The 9,870-nt window shown below is 35.7% G+C and overlaps 1 pseudogene; it reads right to left on the reverse strand.

Moving 5' to 3' along the window:
- Positions 1-1,358: 1,358 nt before the first annotated feature.
- Positions 1,359-2,637, reverse strand: LOC108661572 (AAA-ATPase At3g28610 pseudogene; annotated as a pseudogene).
- Positions 2,638-9,870: the final 7,233 nt, after the last annotated feature.

Consider the following 9,870-nt stretch of genomic DNA (forward strand, 5'->3'; position numbering starts at 1 on the left):
CCGTTTTGGCCGCCCGAATCTCACTGTAATGAGAATGAATTTCATTGCAGCTAGAAACTTGCTGCCATGCTTGCTACTTTGCTTGATTTTGACATATTTTTCACCCGTTTAACCTCATGGGTTGATCTTGGGTTTTTGCAACACTATGAGGTTATTAATCAAAGTTTGAAATGAGAGGTTTTTAGTAAGAAACTAAATCAATTGCATTGTTTTTGAAACAAGTGCATTATGATTTCCAAATTCTTTCTATTGATTGCTTGTTCCCTTCTTATGTTCACTCACTGAGTTTATACTCACGTTTTTAAACTTCATGTTTTCAGATTCAGAGGCAGTTGGGACCTAGATTGAGTTGCACACATATGCTCGCCTTCTTGGTAGGTACTATGGCATCTCAATAGCGGTACCTTCACTTAAAGTCACTCCGCTGACGGTTGAGAGTCTTTTATCTGTGTACATGTATATGGAATGTAAACTACTAGGAGTCATATTATAAATGAAGTATGTATATGTTGGATTGATGATGATGCCTTATGAGACGGCAATGAATGACAATACTTTGAGATATTACAAATATGAATATTTGATCGCTATAAATTATTACTGAAACATTCATCATTGAGAACTAAAATATGCAGTATTAGAAATGATGGTTGGGATTAATGATCGAGATTGCATAAATAGGCTTGGTTGGGCTTAGTGGGCTACGCAGATTGGGCCCATGTGTCGGTCATAGCTTGGAATTTGGGCTGTAATAATTGACCACTCATTCACCTTCGCATGCTTCATGGCATACCCAAAAGCACCTTATTTAGGCATCTAGTCACCTTCAAACCCTAGAGGTGAAATTAAAGTATGTCTTTCTTTATACAAGATGACCCTGTGTCTCAAGTCCAAAGACTAGATGCACGACTATCACATGAGAACATATTCCATAGACACTTGAGTGAAATACCACATGGAGTTCTCATAGCAGGTCATGTTTAGTGAACTTGTTCTTTAACAAGCACCTACATGTTATTCTCAAGTATCCCATATACTTCAATCTATGAGATTGATTGCTTACTTCCTTAATAAGGAGGCTTAACATGTACCAATATTTGAGCATTGTCAATGCTTTGTCATGACAATACAATGACCAAGAACAATTTTAGGAACATGGCTTTAATGGATAGTGATCTCATAATTGTAACAACTTTATGATTCTTTTGCAAGGCCTTTATGTTCCACGGGCTTCATCCAATTAGTACTTAATAACTCTTTATTATTCCACTAACATGAAAGAAAACCTCTATCACGTATAGTTATGCGATTAAGTATGCATTAAATGACAACATATATTCCTTGACAATCCAATTGGCTCAAGGGCATATACCAACATACTCAAGATCATAAATATCATAATTCAAAAGATTAGCCATGGCTGCAATCATAGTTGACTTACTAGTTCCAAGTGGACCATAGAAGAGATATCTCGTTTCCAAGGCTTCCGAAGATTGTTATCATACTCTTGTCCTTTACTAAATGTCACTAGGTCGTTGATGATTTCCTCTTTCTTAGGTTCCATTGCTAATGTCTAAAATGTTGTTGGGTTCTCAAAATCTATGTCACTCCACAAGTTATTTTTGTAAGAACTCTAGTTTTTACTAGGATTGTTGATATAAAGCCTTTTCTGCTTATTCGTGGCCTCGATCACCTTACCTTCTTACTAAACGTAATCCATTTATGGCCCTGTTATCAACTCATGGTGATGTCTATGGAAAATGAGCTAGTAATCGTTGTTCTAAAAACTAGTAGGAGTAGAAAGGCCTAAAGCCCACCAGACCTTGACCCCAACAAATCCATCAAAGACCTTCTTGTCATCTTTTGTCAAGAAAAAAACTTTGCTATTTCTCACCAGGCTACCTTTGAGCTGCACAGCTTTGGTGGTTGATTTAGCCCCAATGTATGTTTCAAGGGCAGTGTAGGTTTGGTTGCTTTAGTAACTAGAGTATTCAAGAAATGTGATCTAGATATAGGGTGAGAAAAAGCTAACCAACCTATCACAAACCTTTTGGACAAAGAAAACTGTTGAAAGGTGGCTAAAACAAATTGTTCAAGAGTGAAAAAAAGTTGATGAGGAAAAAACTATCTTAGTGTAGCTAAAATGAACATCAAGCCGGCGATGCATGACTCCCCTATCATCATCTTTCTATTCTCCTTTCGGGACATTATTAGGTATGAAACGCTTTACTCTTTGTATAAGTTACGTTATATAGTTGAAAAAAGGCAACTAGAAATTACGTTTTTATCCTTATGCAACAGGAAAATTCCTTAGAAACTTCATCAGCATTACCCAAGTTTTGTTCATTCCAACTTCTATTCTAGGCTTTTTGAAGGCTCTTAATACTTTAGTCTTTACAATAGAATGGAAGGGTTAGTTTTTGAAAATTAAGTCTATTGGTTCTCATTGCTTTCAAATGTAAATCAGTGACCATCACCAACTTTTGGAAAATAGAGAACTGTTGAAGGGTGTCTAAAACAAATTGTTTAAAAGTGACTAGAAGTCGATGAGGAAAAAAATTGTTTTATTATAGCTAAAGCAAACATCAAGCTAACAATGCTTGATCTTATTTGATCCCATGACTGTCCAATCATCATATTTCCATCCTCTTTTCAAGACATTATTAGGTAGGAAGCTATAACACCCCATAAACTCGTATAGAAACGAATAAGACCTAACGATACGATGAAAGGTCAATTGACATAAATTTAAGTACCAAAGAGGAGTGATCGGTGAAAAGAATATTTTGAAATGAAATAATATTTTATTACTAAAATAATATTAAAATATTAATATTTTATCTATTGTTGCAATTAGTCATGAAAGAGGACTATATGACTAGTCTAAGTGGGGGAGAAGAAGTAAGAAAGAATTTTAAAGAAAAACGATGTTAATGGGACCCACGTGTCTTTATTAATAAAGCTAGAGCGCGTAAGTATATATTTAAATATTATAGTGACACCTTGGTGAAGTGCAAAGTTTATATTTTATTCGTACAAGTGTAAAGGAAAGAAAATAGAAGGAAATTGGAATTAAAGAAATGTTGAAAGGACCAAATTGCAAAGGATGAAAAGTTTGGAGGGTCGAATGGTAAATAAGCAAAAGTTTGAAGACTTATGTGCAATTTCAACATTTGGAGTTAAATGGAAAAGAATTAACCAAGGAAAGTTAGATTATGTGGGATAATGAGATGTGCATGTGAATTTATTGTTACACGTAAATCATAGCATGCAAAAAGGAGAAAGTTAGTGGGGAACATGTGGGACCCCCACCATGTATAGTAAAAGGAAGAATATGACGAAATTTATTTGCATGTAATGAGATTTGTGCATTAGGTGGCCAAATGAGGAAATCAAAATGTGGGATGCATGTGACTTGAATAGAACAATGAATGACCAAATAAAATACAAGATAAAGGTTATGCATGAAATGTGATTGGAGAAATAATATGGTGCATGAAAGGAAATGCATGTGAAATGAAATGCAAAATAAATAAACCAAAAAGAATACCATGTGAATCAATGTATGGGCAAGGTAATCTAACCAAAGGATAAATGAATGGATAAGGAAACTTTGCATACACAAGCCCCCAATGGAAAGTGGCATTAATAACTAAGTAAGGAATTGAATGGGATGATATGTAAAGAGAAAAAAAAATAGAAAAAGGAAGTGACCTTGGGCAATCTGCCCATGTATGAGAAAATGGGAAATGAAAGCCATTCCAAGGCTTTTACCTTGAGAGATCTACCCATAACAAAGTAAAAAGAGAAAGAAGGAAAAAGAAAAAGGCTTGGAGGAGGCTCCATTTTGGGGAAGATTGGAGAAAAACTGAAAGGTTTTTTCTTGCATGCCATGGTTGGAGCTTTAAGAAGGCATGGGAGGTTCGGCCTACTGATTCCAAGGTAAGGAAGGTAAAAGTTGTCATCTTGTTTGAATGCATGCTTTGTAAACCGATTGTAATGTGAGATTGTGCTTGTGGTAGCATGGATATTCGAGGGATTAAAGAATCAGGTGAACGCATGTAAGTGAATCTTAGAAGTATGGTAATTTTGAGCAAGATAAGTGTTGGGTAAGTGTTTTAATCTTGAGATCATAAGTGAAAAGGAAAATGAGATGTGTATTAATTCTTTATGCTTGTGGCAGCAAGGGTGACCGAGGAAGTAAGGAGATTGTGAGCTATATGTGGAATTCAAGATAAAAACTGAAAGGTAAGCATACAATGTGAGTACATTATGTTGTATTGGATTTGGTTGGTTGAAAGTTCATAGATTGCATGTTAGATTATTGTGAATGATGAAGATGAAAAATATGAAATTTGATTAAGGATTCGTTAATCAAGGTGCTGCCCATATATGTGTATAATTAAGTATATTGAGTTTAATTTGTTGCTAGGAAGTGTGCAAATGAGGAAGGTTTGTTGTGGTGGTGTACCGAAGTAGATAACGGGTGACTGGTAACTGGAATTACCTAGAGATGCACCCGAACTGATAGCAACGTAGTGTCCTACTATTGTGAGGTGAGTAAGGGGTGTTTATTTTAAAAAGATTCCGTAATATATGGAATGATGTTTCATATATAACTATATGATTAAGATTTGTAAACTGTCACTTTGCAAAGCAGGAGTTGGTAGAAATGCTAGGCAATTATGGATGCCATGCCTTTTGAAATTGTTTTGAATATGTGAGACCTTGACCTTTATAGACTCGTAGATAGAAATATATGCGATATCCCTAATAAGGGGTAATTTCGTCATTTTCTCAATAAGCCCATAAAAGTAAGTTTTAAACAATATTATGGCTTAAGTAGGTCTAAAGAATAAATGAATGATGAAAATATGGGTGAAATGACAAGGAAATAAAATTTTTGATGACTTTCATGTTCTAGGGGCAAAATGGTAATTTTGTGACCCGAGGATAAAATGGGAATTTTTGGAATTTTACACCACCTGACACTTATCATGCCCATGCATTTCATCCATTAACATTTTACATTGTGGATAATTGAAACATTTTATGTGGTGGAGAGAGATTGCTTAATGGATAAGTATTACACATGGACCAATGGAAACATGCCATGTGTCAAGCTTGGATCATTCTAGAATTTCCTTGTAAAATCTATTTAAAACTCTCTTAGTCTCACCCATATGGCTGGCCAAAGCATGAAGTGAAGAGGAAAGGAAAGAACACAAACCCTAGGTGGGAAAATTGAAGAAAAAGTGTGGGATTCCAAGGAATTAAGCAAGGTAAAGTGAAAATTCTTTATTTTTACTTGAGATTTACAATACACATGCTTTATTTTCTCATTTCTATGGTTGAGAAACATGATTTCATAGTGAATAAGTGGTAGGCAAAATGGGTATGGAGAGAGAATGATCTTAGATTGGTTTGATTTTTAGGTATGTTAGTGTTTTTAGGTGATTAATGATGTGTAGCATGAAAACAAATGAAGAAAACCACCAAAGGTTTGTTGCCCATCAATAGCCAAATTCTCTAAGTGAATAATGAGGAAGAATGGGATGTTATTCTAGGTGATTTGATTAAGAAATAATAGTTTTTGGTGTAGGAATTAATGAATAATGGTGAGGAAATTAAGTAGGAAAAATCACGGAGTTAGTGTACCATTGTTGGCCGAAAATTCCAAGAAGAAAAATGAAGATAAATTTTGCCTAATTGTGTGTTAATTAGTTTGTGCTTGGTGAATTGAGGGATTGGAAAAGAAATGGAGCAAGTTGGAGTGAAATTGGATGCATTGGCCAATTTATCGGATGAAAAATTGACTTAGGCCAATACCGAGTCTAGATGGCTACCTGTGCATTTTTAATTTCATATCATATATATATTGAGCCTGAAATAGCTTATGACTATTAGACATAATTTAATTGGAATATGTGTCATGGATTATGGCTAGGTGGTGAGCCATTGCGTACGGGTAAAGGACTATACCCGCAGACTGAAAATAGAAGTATTTCTACTCCTTATACCGGTGAGTGGACTTGCATTTCAAAACTTGTTTTGGGGATATAATGTATTTGTTAAACATTTGAATGGATTATCCAACTTTTCATAAAACAAGTGCCTTGGGAACAAGCTTTTGATAGATTGTCTTCATCTTGTGACATGTGACTATTATTGATTCATGCATTACCACATTGTGTTGATATATATATATGAATACATTGTTGTGTAATGATATTGACTCGGCTATGTGCGAGTAGGGAGTGTGCATAAGCTGATGATGACCCGGTTATGTGTGAGTAAGGAGTGCGCATAACCCGGTGATGACCCAGTTATGTGCGAGTAGGGAGTGCACATAACCCGGTGATGACCTAGCCATGTGCGAGTAGGGAGTGCGCATGAGCTGGGAATGATGATGATGGGATGGTGTGCATGATGATGATGGGTATATGGTTGTAAATGCAAATATGTGAGCATTTGATTTGTTGAAATTTGAGAGTTTACATGTGTTACATGTTGCTATTGTTATTTTAGTAGGATGGCTTGTTTTAAGGGAAAAGGAGACTTTTTCCTTGATGTTCTGATCCTCGTTGCAGTGAGATTCATTCTCGCTACAGCGAGAAACTCTCGAATTTGAGGGCCTTCACTAAACCTGGTTCTCGCTGCAGCGAGAATGAAGTTCGGTGCAGTGACAAACTTTCTGTCCATTTTGCTAACTTGTGGGTTTTTGCCATATTTCTTATTTCTTTGGTACGATAGTTGAGCATGGATCTTTGTAAAGTGATTTACTCATGTGGGGTTTACATAAAGGGTTTAAAAGAGCCAAAACAATTGCATTGTTTTGAGAAAATGAATGCATCATGATTTCGTTAAACATTCCTTATAGTATGCTTGTTCCCTTTCTTGTTCACTCACTGAGTTTATGATCACCGCTTTCAACTTCATATTTTCAGATTAAGAGACAGCCGGTAACTAGGACGAGGTGTCCTCGTGGGCTTGTATCCATCTTTTGGTAGGCGTCTCAGCATTCAGTAGCTGTACATTCATCCAAGTCTCTCCCCTGGACATCGAGTCTCCTTTTGTTGTGTATAGATGAACCTAATGTGAATTATTAAGATACATGTATAGACAGTGTATATACATTTATTTGGTATGCCAGTATGAAGTGGCAATGCTTAATATTATTTTGATTCTAAGTTATGATATATGACTTAGTAGTTTATGATGGAATGATGAACATGTCAGATTAATAGGCTTGCTTGGGCTTAGTGGACTACGTCCATTGGGCCCATGCGCCGGTCATGACCCGAAATTTGGGTCGTGATAGAATATATATATATAAGCTATATATGTAAAGGGTTTTAGAAATCGGGAAACAAGCTCTTTACCATGGTTTATGTCAAAATGTGCCTTATTTGTTTTTGTGATGTGCATTCATGAATAAATTACATACATTCACCATGTTGAATTGGTATTTAAACCTTTTTCAAGGTTTTACAGTATAAAGTCTTACAAACGAGTTTATCATGTTACCACGATTGGTATTTGGGAAATATATTTAAAATGAGCTTTTGAGAACCCAATTTGCTTTTTAAATGGTTTTGTGAAACTGGGAGATTCGAGAGTAAGTCGAATGTCGCATCAGGATAGTGTGACCCTTGTGCACAAGTGAGCTCTAGCTAGAGAACATTTGGGTCGTTGACGGGCTATTAGACATGGCTAGGCCATGGTCTATGATATATATACGTGGCAAGGCCACGGGTTGATATACATGGCTCGGCTACAAATTCATATACGTGGTTGTGACCACTTGATTTCTCCGACGTCAACCAACATCGTCAAGATTGCCATGGCTATGGGAATCCGGTGGAGGGGGGGGCCTCCCAAAAGTTATTACGTGGAAGTGGGTCCACAAGTTGATTACTACGATTACCTACTCGAGAGTGTTATCTCTCTGGGTTTTCAAATACGTATTCTTTCACATGGTGAGAATTATGAGTTTTTCTGCAACTCTTTTATTTATATGATGATTTGTGTTTAATATCTTGAGAATGAGATCGTTTATAAACTTGTGTGTAAGCATCGATATTGCTTGATTTTACAAGAGCGTACGTGCTTATGTTAGCCTAATTTTAAGTAAAGGACAACAAATGATTTCGATGATAGAAATCTTTTACTTGCCCTGGTTTTATTATATTACTTGAAGTGATTATTTTGCAACACAACTTTTGGGTTTGCATATAAGGCACAAATGCTTCATTTCATTTTAAATTGTTTATATATATTAGTATATTTTTAATGTTCAAATTATCTACCCTTGGCTTGTTTCCCATCTGTGCCCTGCTCACAAAGCCAATGATCATTGAGTTTGTGAGACTCACCCCCTTATCTTCCCTTTTTGTAGATAAGTGATCAGCTCAAGTGTATTGTCCCAACATTTTGATGTGCTGCAATGAAGGTAATTGCATCTCTTAGACTTCCACTCCGAGTCATTCTGTTACATAGTGGTCGTGTTGTGTAGAATAGTTAGACTTATAAAAATTATTAGCTATCATAAATGTCTTTACTAAAAGCTTGAGGTTGTGTAATGAATTCTAAGTGTGATGTTGAAACTATCTTGAAGCTGGTTAAACAAGGATATTGTGTGTAGTTGCTACACCTTAATTACAATTGTTTATTGCTTTAAGTAAATGATAGTATGAGTATTGCAAGTCGATTTACTTATGCATTAGAATTTTGATTTAATTATCCGAAATCTCAACTAAGGCATGTTCAAGATTTGGCAGGTTCACTCGCAAGTCTTGGACGTTGGTAACGATATGGGAGAAGGTCTGTCACGACCCGATACTGCCCTCGAGCCCGTGACAACCGTCGCGATGTCCCGATGACACTCATTACCCGAAATGCCAACCGGAACCCTGCAAGGCTTTAATATCAATTTCTCATTTCCCCTGTGAGTAACCGTTGCCAAATATCATGTTCTAAAAGATTTTAAGCTATTTCTAGCTTAAAACAATAAAAAAATGATTTTTGACTCACAGGGGCATTTTGGTCATTTTTCCTTGAAAATTTTAAAGCCAGCTAAAAATGTAGTATGCGAGTACAAAACACATAATTCATAATCAAAAATAAGTTTAAACGTCTAAAACCTTCATTTAAAATGAAATTATGACTATTTGAATATAATAAAAATATTCAATAAAATGTTCTATTTTCTTATAAAACAATTTTTATAGAGTTATCTGTAAGAAATTTTTGTAGCGTAAAAGAAAAATAAATTCATACATATTGTAATACAAATAGTCAAGGTATGTAATTTAATTTACAATGACACGTGGGCCCCCAAATGACAAAAGTGAACGAAGGCTGTGAACCTACGATTTTTTAAAAAGTAAAGCCAACTGTAGCTTTCGACGATATCAGCTATCTATAGCCTATTCTGAGCCTGAAATGGGTGGAAAGGAGGGTGGTGAGATTATATAATCCCAGTGAGTAAACAAACACCATCCAAAATATCTAAAGTCGAGTAAATGGAGACGATTAAAACATTCCATCTCAATATGTAATTCATAACATAAATATTCATTTCATTTAAATAATCAACATGGCTTATAAGTATCTTAAAAGCTTGGCTCCTGCCAAAATCATTCTCGGGAATACCTTGGTTGAGGCATCTAACTGGGTCCACCAAGACTGTTAAACATTTCGTATACACGTAAACATATTTTTAGTTTGAAAAACACAACTGTTCCTTGGCATTAGCGGAGTTCATCATCACGAGGTGGTTTGGCGTGACGTGAACCCTAACCATACCTCAAGAGATACCCTATGCACCTTTCCGACCGAGGTACGTATATAATCGGATTTTGTGCCCCT

The sequence above is a fragment of the Theobroma cacao genome, chromosome 4 (assembly GCF_053813885.1).
Source record: "Theobroma cacao isolate CCN51 chromosome 4, ASM5381388v1, whole genome shotgun sequence".
Taxonomy (NCBI): Eukaryota; Viridiplantae; Streptophyta; class Magnoliopsida; order Malvales; family Malvaceae; genus Theobroma; species Theobroma cacao.